The sequence below is a fragment of the Papaver somniferum genome, chromosome 5 (assembly GCF_003573695.1).
Source record: "Papaver somniferum cultivar HN1 chromosome 5, ASM357369v1, whole genome shotgun sequence".
In the NCBI taxonomy this organism is placed as follows: Eukaryota; Viridiplantae; Streptophyta; class Magnoliopsida; order Ranunculales; family Papaveraceae; genus Papaver; species Papaver somniferum.
Genome location: NC_039362.1, coordinates 183,517,135 through 183,526,478, shown reverse-complemented (window position 1 = coordinate 183,526,478; position 9,344 = coordinate 183,517,135). Strand labels below are relative to the sequence as shown.

Sequence of the window (9,344 nt, the reverse complement as noted above, 5' to 3'; positions counted from 1 at the left end):
TCTCGGTGACAAAGTGAAGGAGAAGGGTTGGTCTTAGGGAGGAAGCGAAGAAAGTGTTGAGACCAGAATCGTTGATTCTGGAAGTGTGGCGTTTTGTGAATTGTATCAGAAAATTGGAATGGCTAGCTGAGTGAAAAGCTATCAGATGATTTCTGGATGTGTATTGTTCTCTGACCAAAAACTTGTTGTTTGGTGGAAATAGGTGAGACCTATTTATACAAGTCGCAGTAAAACGTACCCTGGTCTCGTAGGAAGTGAAAACGGTTGAGTGGTGGAAGAAAAGAGTAACGGGTAACGCCTGGAATTGATGTTTCCATAATGAAGGATACGTTTCACCATTACTTCTTGTCATTACTAACCGCCTCGCTTTACAACACTTTCTTGTAATGGGCGTATTGCACGCCGCACGCTGTAAACCGCCATACCAATACCCTGATGAATATTCCCCAGTTTGTGACATGTTTTGATGTCTCGAGTGTTTTCGTGGAAAACATGTAGCACTTTGCTGCGTGTGGCAAGTTGAAATTGAGAGGCTTGCCGCAGGTAAATAGAATGTGATGCTATTAGGCTCGTCTTGGCTGGTCGCCTAAAACTTGTCACAAGCTCGCCTGCTTGGTGGCGAACTTCGATGGCTGAGATCGCATCTTATGAATAAGGGTAGCCGTTGATTGTGGCTACCTTGTGTTGGCGTCTGAAGATGGCGCAGTGGCATTTTGATGCACGCCAGTAGCAATGCGGCATGGCTGGCATGACTCGTGCATGCCAGTGGCACGGTGGTGCAAGTGGCGCTTGGCGTAGCCATGGCCATTAATTTTAGCCGGCTGGTCACTTGAAAGTTGCCACAAGTCTGTCAACCCGGTGGCAAACTTGGATGGCTGAGATTGCATCTCATGTGGAAGGATAGACGTTGATTATGGATACCTTCTGTCGGCGCCTGGAAACTTTGTCTAAATTAGGATTTGGTATGCCGAAACTAGTGTTTCAAAACCCAGCCGGACCGGCTGGTTGAACCGGTAACCCAACCAGTAAGAAAAACGGTCTTGGTCAATAGTGACCCACAAACATGTTAAAAAAACAGTAAACCCGAAGAACTGGGCGGTTGGACCAGTAACCCGTGAGACCCAGTCCGGTCCAAAACTGATTTGAGAATACCTTTACCGATTCGTAAGAACAAGAAAAAAAAATTGGAACCACGATTCAATCTGGAAACATTCCGTATATATTCCATTAAAAGATCAAACATACATGAAGAAAGCTTTAGAAAGATGGATATGCTAGCATATGTATGAGCACTATTACAAACAATCAATCAAATAAATAATACAAAAATCATGATGAAATAACTATAAGTTTTTGATTTCTTCCCATATTACAGATCCATAGAAAGAGAGAATAGATTTTTCATAACAATACATTTTTGATTCCTTCAAACAGAGATGGAGGCATGGAATGATGGCTCTGAGTGTACGTAATAGAGAGTTATGGTGTTGGAGAGAGAGGTGTATGAGAGAGAGAAAACAAATGCTTTAAGCAGTTAGGGTTAGGGGGGAGTGGAAACGTAATAAGTTACATTAAAAGGGTATATATGGAGTTAAAAATGTTGAAGAATTTAGTCAATGAGTAAAGCCTAATTAACAAGATCATTCTCAGAAGTATGTGTATAAGCCATAACTAAATAATTTCTCATACATTATATATAATGATCCAGTGACCCACCGGTTCGACCACTGGTGGAACCATACGATCATGATCCAATTATTTTTTCGGTTCACTCTGCGGTCCGGGTCTTAAAATATTGGCCGAAACCTTAACTAGCGTATATGGCATGCCGTTTGGCATGTGCGCCTGGCATGTGTGTTTTGGCAATTTTGGCATGCTGCTTGGCATGTTTGGCATGCCGATTGGCATGTGCGTCTGACACGCGCGTTTTGGCGGGTTTGACATGCTGCTTGGTATGTTTGGCATGCCGATTGGCATGTGTGTTTGGCACGCGTGTTTTGGCGAGTTTGGCATGCTACTTGGCATGTTTGGAATGTTGATTGGCATGTGCGTCTGCACGCACGTTTTGGCGGGTCTGGCAAGATACTTGGCATGCCGATTGGCGTGTGCGTCTGGCACCCGCGTTTTGGCGGGTCTGGCATGCTGCTTGGCATGTTTGGCATGCCGATTGGCATGTGCGTCTGGCACGCGCGTTTTTGCGGGTTTGGCATGCCGATTGGCATGGGCATATGGCACGCGCGCTTGGTGAGTTTGGCATGCTGCTTGGCCTGGTGTCGGTTTTTGGGAAACCAACTTAGTATGGCAACCTATTTTAAGGCTGCGGCAGGTTTGGAACAACCTAATTGGTCAATGAAAGTAGGGGGAAACTAAGCATGGGCGTGACTCCTCTTTTAGTGCGCGTGGCGGTTTTAGAGAGGCCTGATTGGTCGATGGGAAGTGGGGTCGGAAAGCTAGGGAGTGACCACACTTCCAGTGCGCTGTGGCAGATTTAATTGCCTAGTTTGGCTAAGCATAATTTCGACCAAGGGATCTAGTGTGCTGCGCGGGGCGCGAAACCCTAATTTTTGCAAGTTAGTCGGGTTTATGAGTTTTTGGTGAGTTATCACAACAATTGGCTGGATTTTGTATGCTTCCACAAAAATCCTTATTTATAGAATGCAGTGTGTTTTCCGTCTGAGCATTTTTTGTAATGGCCTTAATTTTGGTACTTGGAGGTTCATGCTACTCTGCTGCGAGCGAACACAAATCCATCATGCCATACCGATATTAAGGGTTCTGCCGGGGAACATAGCACAGGAAAGTACTCAGTGAGTCTTGTGTTGGCGAGGTGCCGAAATTTACAGAGCGTTTGGGATGGTTGATACATTCGCCAGTCTGGATAAATTTCATGTAAATATATTGAATGGCTCAATAAATATGCTGGTGGAGAAGTTAGCACTCACGACACCGTTTCCTTGCAGAGTGACGTGAGATGCAAGATTTTACGATTTTGACCCTAAGCTAAAAACCACCATCAACAGCTTTCTATATTGTAACGTAACTGCGCCACTGGCTAAAATAAATAAAAAAAAAAAAAATCAAGACTTCAAACACTACCGTAACGTATCAGTTTAGTCACTTGGAAGGTCACATGTATTGAGGCATAAATAACTTTATCTGACTCAAGAATTGTTGAATTGTTACAATGTTTTTAGAAATAAATGAAAAACTAAGTTTCATATTTAAGGTATTAAACGTTCTCCTGCATCTTAAATCAATTTCACAAACATTGAGTTATTTATACTCACTAACCTCTAAAATTTAAAGAATAGCAAGGCACGAAAATAATTTCAATCAAATCAAACATAAATTTAGCAGACATTTTATAGCCCGATTTCTTTAAAATTGTACCATCTTGTAAATGACTTGTTCACAAGTTTGTGATACATGAACATTGCATAAAAAACTTGTAAATAACGTGTTCATAAGTTTGTGATGCATGAACATGGCATAATTTTTCCATGTTTGTTGCTCTTTTTTTTTTGCAAGACCTCAATACAATTCTATTCACGAGCTTCAAGGAATCTCTGCTGGTCTAAATCTTTCCAATAATCCAAGTATTAGCGAGCAATAAAATAATGTATATTGCTTCCAAAGTAACTTTGTTTTTACTTTTTTTTACCAAAAGTATATTTCGATTTTACCAAAGGTCCATACCATTAAGTATCATCATATTGACTACTCACAACATAAGTAAACCGATATTAATGTGGTATTGTCTACAAAAAAATTGGTAAAACCAGCCTTCAACTCACCTAACCTAATTATATTTTAGAAATAAATTAAACAAGTTGGTAAACCCATCCTTCAACTCACCTAACCTAAGTATATTGTCTACAAACATAAGTATATTGTAGAAATAAATCAAACATAAGTAAACCGATAGTTTGGCTGCAAAAATGGCACCGTCTACAAACAAATTGGTTAACCCATCCTTCAACTCACCTAACCTCTCTTTCAAAGGAAGTTCCGCCTCAAAAATCAACACTAATGTAAACCCCTCTCCCAAAATCAGTCCTAATATAAATCCCCTTTCAGCTCTCATGTTGGAATCAGATGCTATGGATCTTCACATAGTAAATCTTTTAAATGAGAAGGGTGAAGAACCTAAATTCTCCAAAGGTATAGTTTTCAATGCTGATGCTTCTGGTGTTCAACCCTCTCAAACTGATAAGGATGATCTTCGCCATGTTACCTAAAGCAACAAAACTATAATGCTCGCAACTTATAAAATTGAAAATTATGCTTACAACCCTTTCCATGCTCGGGCCTCTGCTACTCAAAAACTACTTTTCGAGGTCGAACCGGAACCCACCTATCCACCAGGATTTGGCCCTACCTCCAATTCCCTGATTATCTCTACAGAAATTCCAAACCGTTTAGATGAAAATCAAAAGAGAAAAAGATCACCAAAACCCCTACTCAACCCAGAAAAAGACTAAATGTACTATTTTACCAAACTCTAAGACTGAATCTGGATTTCCTTCTAAACCTAATTTTCCACATAATCTTCTTCTCAATTTTCAATGTGGCTCTGCTGACAAAACCCCTCTTTCTGACAATGGCAAAAATTCCATTAAGTCTCATAAGGCTACCAAGGGTGAGAAAGGGAGGAGATTTGTTAGAGATGCTGGAGTTAAAGTGGCTATAAAGGATAGTTTTGCGTATGCAAATCAATTGGAAATTTATGCTAATCATGTTGATTTTCGAAAAAAAAATTGATTTTTATTCTTCTGTTTTTCTCAGAATTCACTTATTCTCAAATACTTTAAGGAATTTCACTGTGAAGACCAACAATTTCATGAACCTAGTTTATCCTGTTGTTTCTTATTTTTGGAAATTCATTAAGATTTATCCTGGAATTGTCAAGGACTAGGTCCTCCTCATACTAGACAACAATTAAAAAAACTCATCATCTCTCATGAGCCTAACATTATTTTCCTATCTGAGACAAAATAATTTCATACTTTTGTTGAAAACACTTTGCATTCCTCTTTGTATTATAACCATGTTTGTCAGAATCCTGTTGGTAAAGCAGGAGGTCTAGATGTTGCTTGGGATAAAGATGTGAAACTTAAAGTTCTTTACATGGATGATAATCAGATAAACTGTAGTGTTTGGGATGAGCAATCCAACTCTGAATGGATCCTAACCTGTATGTATGGTAGTCCTTATAAGGATCATAGAAAGGATGAATCTTGGAATATAGTTAATCAAATGGGTGACTCTATGAGTCACCCTTGGCTGATTTTAGGAGACCTGAATTTTATCAGGATGAAAAAAGAGGAGGGAATGCTGCTAATGACATTTCCATTAGGAAATTCTCCTCTATGTTTGATAGCTTAGGGTTAAAAGATATAGGATTTATTGGTTTCCCTTTCACTTGGTCCAACCATCATGAGGATGGCACTCTAATTGAAGAAAGATAGGGGCATGTCCAATGGCTCTTGGCTTGCCCAATTAATTTCCCAATGCTAGCCTTAGACACCTGAATCGTTTGGGTTCTGACCATTGCTCTATTCTGCTCAACACTGCCATCCCTGCCAGGATGGACATAAACCTTTTAAATTCTTTGGTCTTTTTCAGAATGAGCAGAAGTGTAGGGACATAATAATTTTTCTTGGGATACTCACATTAATGGTTCTAAAGCTTTTGTTTTGATGAATAAGCTTGCTATTGTTAGAAAAGAAGTTAGTCTTTGGAATAAAATTAACTTTGGTAATTAACATCAAAAATAATCTTACTAATATGAACAACAAATTAAATCAAAGTATGTCCAATCCTAATATCAGATTAAATGACAGAAACCTCTTAGGTACTAAGGCTGAGATACATAAACTTCATGATTATGAAGAAGAGCTGCGAAAAATAAAGGGAAGAGAGAACACTATTCAATTAGGAGATAAAAACACACATTATTTTCATCAGAATGTTGTTATTAAACAAAGAAGAAATACAATCACGGGGTTATATGATATTAATAACAATTGGGTAGAGGGTAGAGATAAAATTGCAAACTGTCTTAACATATATTTTGAAACTCTGTTAACCTCCTCAAAACTTGTTATGAATAACGACATTATTAATCTTGTCCCTTCCTCTATTACTGATCTAGAGAACTCTCAACTGATGGTGTCTTTCTGAACCCTCTTTGGAACGCTTCCTAATTCCAGTCCCGGCCCGGATGGGTGTCCTGCCTGCTTCTTTCAAAAAAAAAACTGGAATACTGTCAAATCTGATATCATAGGAACTGTTAAGGCTTTCTTTAGGAGTGGTCATATACTAACCAAGCTAAACCAAACTCATATGTCTTTAATCCCCAGAATTCTTCATCCTACTGGTCTTGGAGATTACCGTCCTATTAGTTTATGCAACATTGTTTATAAGATCATCTCTAAAGTTATTTCCAACAGGTTAAAGCCTTTCCTTGATAGATTGATATCTCCATATCAATCCGCTTTTGTTAAACAACGTCTTATTTCTGACAATATTTTGGTGGCACATGAGAAAATTCATGTTGTGAGGAAAAAAATAAGAAAAGAAAAACTGATTTACTAGGTCTCAAAATAGATATGTCCAAAGCTTTTAACCGTGTCGAATGGGATTTTCTCATTGCTGTTCTTCGTAGAATGGGGTTCTGCGATGCCTGGTGCTCTCTCATCTTTCAATGTATTAGCACCAGCCAGTTTGTGATTCTTGTGAATCATGTGCCTTGCAAACATTTCAAACCCTCTAGAGGATTAAGGCAAGGGGATCCGTTATCCTCTTACCTGTTCATTCTTTGCATGGAATCCTTCTCAAGGACTTTATCAAATGGTGAACAGCGAGGTCTTATTTCTGGTTTTAATATTAACAAGAACTGTTGCCTCATTTTTTCGAAAGCTATCATTGCCCATAATAAAAATCTTCTGTCTATTTTAGATGATTATGGTAAAACCTCTTGGCAAATGATAATTTTTTTCTTAAATATGGTATATTTTTCACTCCTCACATACAAACTAGCTTAGTCAGAGACATCATTGATATACTTAAACTAAAAAAAAAACCATATGACAAGTATTTAGGGGGTCCCCTTTTCAGTAACAAATCTAAAGTTAAAATGTTTCGATAATCTCAAAAATAAAATGGGAGGTAGATTGAAGGGATGGAAGAGTAAATCGATGTCCCCCTACCCCTTGGGATCTAGAGGGGTAATGGCTAAATCTATCCTGGAATCCCTCCCTGGGTACAACATGTATACTTTTATTTTACCCAAAACTATTCTCAAAAGAGTGACTAACACCATAAGGGATTTTTGGTGGGGTAAGTTAGGACCAAAAAAAAAAGAATGTACATAAAAAATTGGAGAGGTCTCTGTAGGAGTAAGGAATGGTGGAAATGGTCTTAAAAAGTTGGACCTCATGAACATTTATCTCATTGCCTTTAATGGATGGAGATTGTTCCACCAACCTAACACTATTTTTACGAAAACTATGAAAGGGAAATACTTCCCTAACACCAATCCTTTCCATGCCATCTGTAATGATAGCTCCTCTTGGGCATGAAAAGGTGTTTACAAAGGTATGATGATTCTTAAAGATTTTAGCATATGGAAGATTGGTAATGGTAACTATGTCCACATCTGGAAAGATAACTGGATTCCAGATGAGGAAGGTAATCTTATAGTTCCTGATGACATGACAACGTCTCTAATCTCACCATGGTTAATGATCTCACGAGTCATAACTGAAACGGGTTGGAATGTAATTATTTTAAATGAGCTTTTTGAGTGAAATATTGTTAATAGAATCCTTACTCTATCTCCCAATAGAGGAATGAAAGACACTCTTATATGGATTGATAATCCGCAAGGAAATTTAACTAGCAAGTCTCTGTATAACATCCTTGATAAAAAGAACTCCGAATGACTCTCTGGCTAGAAAATTTTGGAATATGAAGGTTATTCCAAGGATTCAGTTCTTCGTATGGAAAATGAAAAGTAACATTCTTCGTTTTAGTGCTTATTATTCTAGGTTTGTTAGGAATTCTGACCCTACTTGTCTCCTTTGCGATATCCATGTTGAAACAAGGGAGCATTCCCTTATGCACTGTAATTTTTCCAAGGTTGTTTGGGCTCATTGTTCTTTGAACCTTGATTTTTCCAGTTCTGGTTTTCATAGTCTTGAAGACTGGTGCTCCAGTTGGTTTTCTAGTAATAACTCTCTGATTCATTGGGGTCCTTGGGATGAGCTCTGTTCCACCATTTACTAGTTCATCTGGAAAGCCAGGTGTGATCTGGTATTTAATAAAGTCAAACTTTGTCCTAGCTAGATAGGAAATCAAATTATTGATCACTTAACCACTGCTTTGATGCACTCTCAGGCTGAGAGGAATAGATTACTTGATAGGTGTCCTAACATAGTTGATTAGACTCCAACTGGGAAGATCACCTTTGCTTTTATGACTCATTTTGAAAATGTCATTGGCTTAACAGTGATTGTTGTTTGTATCTTAGGTCCAACAGGAGACACAATCGGCAGAAGAACCATGGGAACCGAAACTCACTGTAGGGAAGAGGCAGAATGCTTAGCCGCTCAAGATGCTATCGATTGGGCTTCTCAACTTCACTGCATATCCTTCAATCTTCTAGAAAGCAATCCTAGTATCACAAAAGCTGTACAAGGTGGCAGTAGAAACACCAACATGAAGAATAATGATAGATTAGATAATCTCCTTTTATGTCTGAAAAACTTTGATAATATTTTCTGTAAAACTATTAAGCATGACACTTTTCCTGATCTCCAACAATTGGCTCTAGCCGGAGGAACTGTGAGAGGCATTTTCTCTTTCGGATATTTGTCAGTAACTCTTTCTTTCATCTATAAAAAAAAAGATATTGATGTGGTAAGACGGGAGAGTGGGCACGTCTCAGCTATTGCATTCCCTAACAACCACTGAAATCTCTAACAAAATCTCTAAAAAAAAATGTATGAGAATACTGCTAATCTCACTATGACGCTGTAATTCAGTATCATATCACGAAAAAATTGTGGTAAGATCCGCCGGAGCGGGTAGCTTTAACCATATGTGTGGTAACATGTAAGCTCGAAAGTTGTTTTCGTCCATGTCAGGGAGATGCCAACCGTCTCTCCTTTTAACGAACACGGCATAAATCTTCCAACAACACAAGTTTACAAACGTATCACTCATTCGCATATAGCCGATGTGGTACTAAAATCTGAACTGTATTGTGATGCTTTCCTTCTTAATTTTCATGTCTATGGTCGTTTTGCAGATGAAATCGTGGAGACTTTTCACATCAAAAA

At 38.5% G+C, this 9,344-nt stretch overlaps 1 non-coding gene across 1 annotated transcript; it reads right to left on the bottom strand.

Moving 5' to 3' along the window:
* Positions 1 to 9,059: 9,059 nt before the first annotated feature.
* LOC113285024 lies at positions 9,060 to 9,183 on the bottom strand. Its single transcript, XR_003328539.1, has one exon. It is a non-coding gene; the product is annotated as a U6atac minor spliceosomal RNA (small nuclear RNA).
* Positions 9,184 to 9,344: the final 161 nt, after the last annotated feature.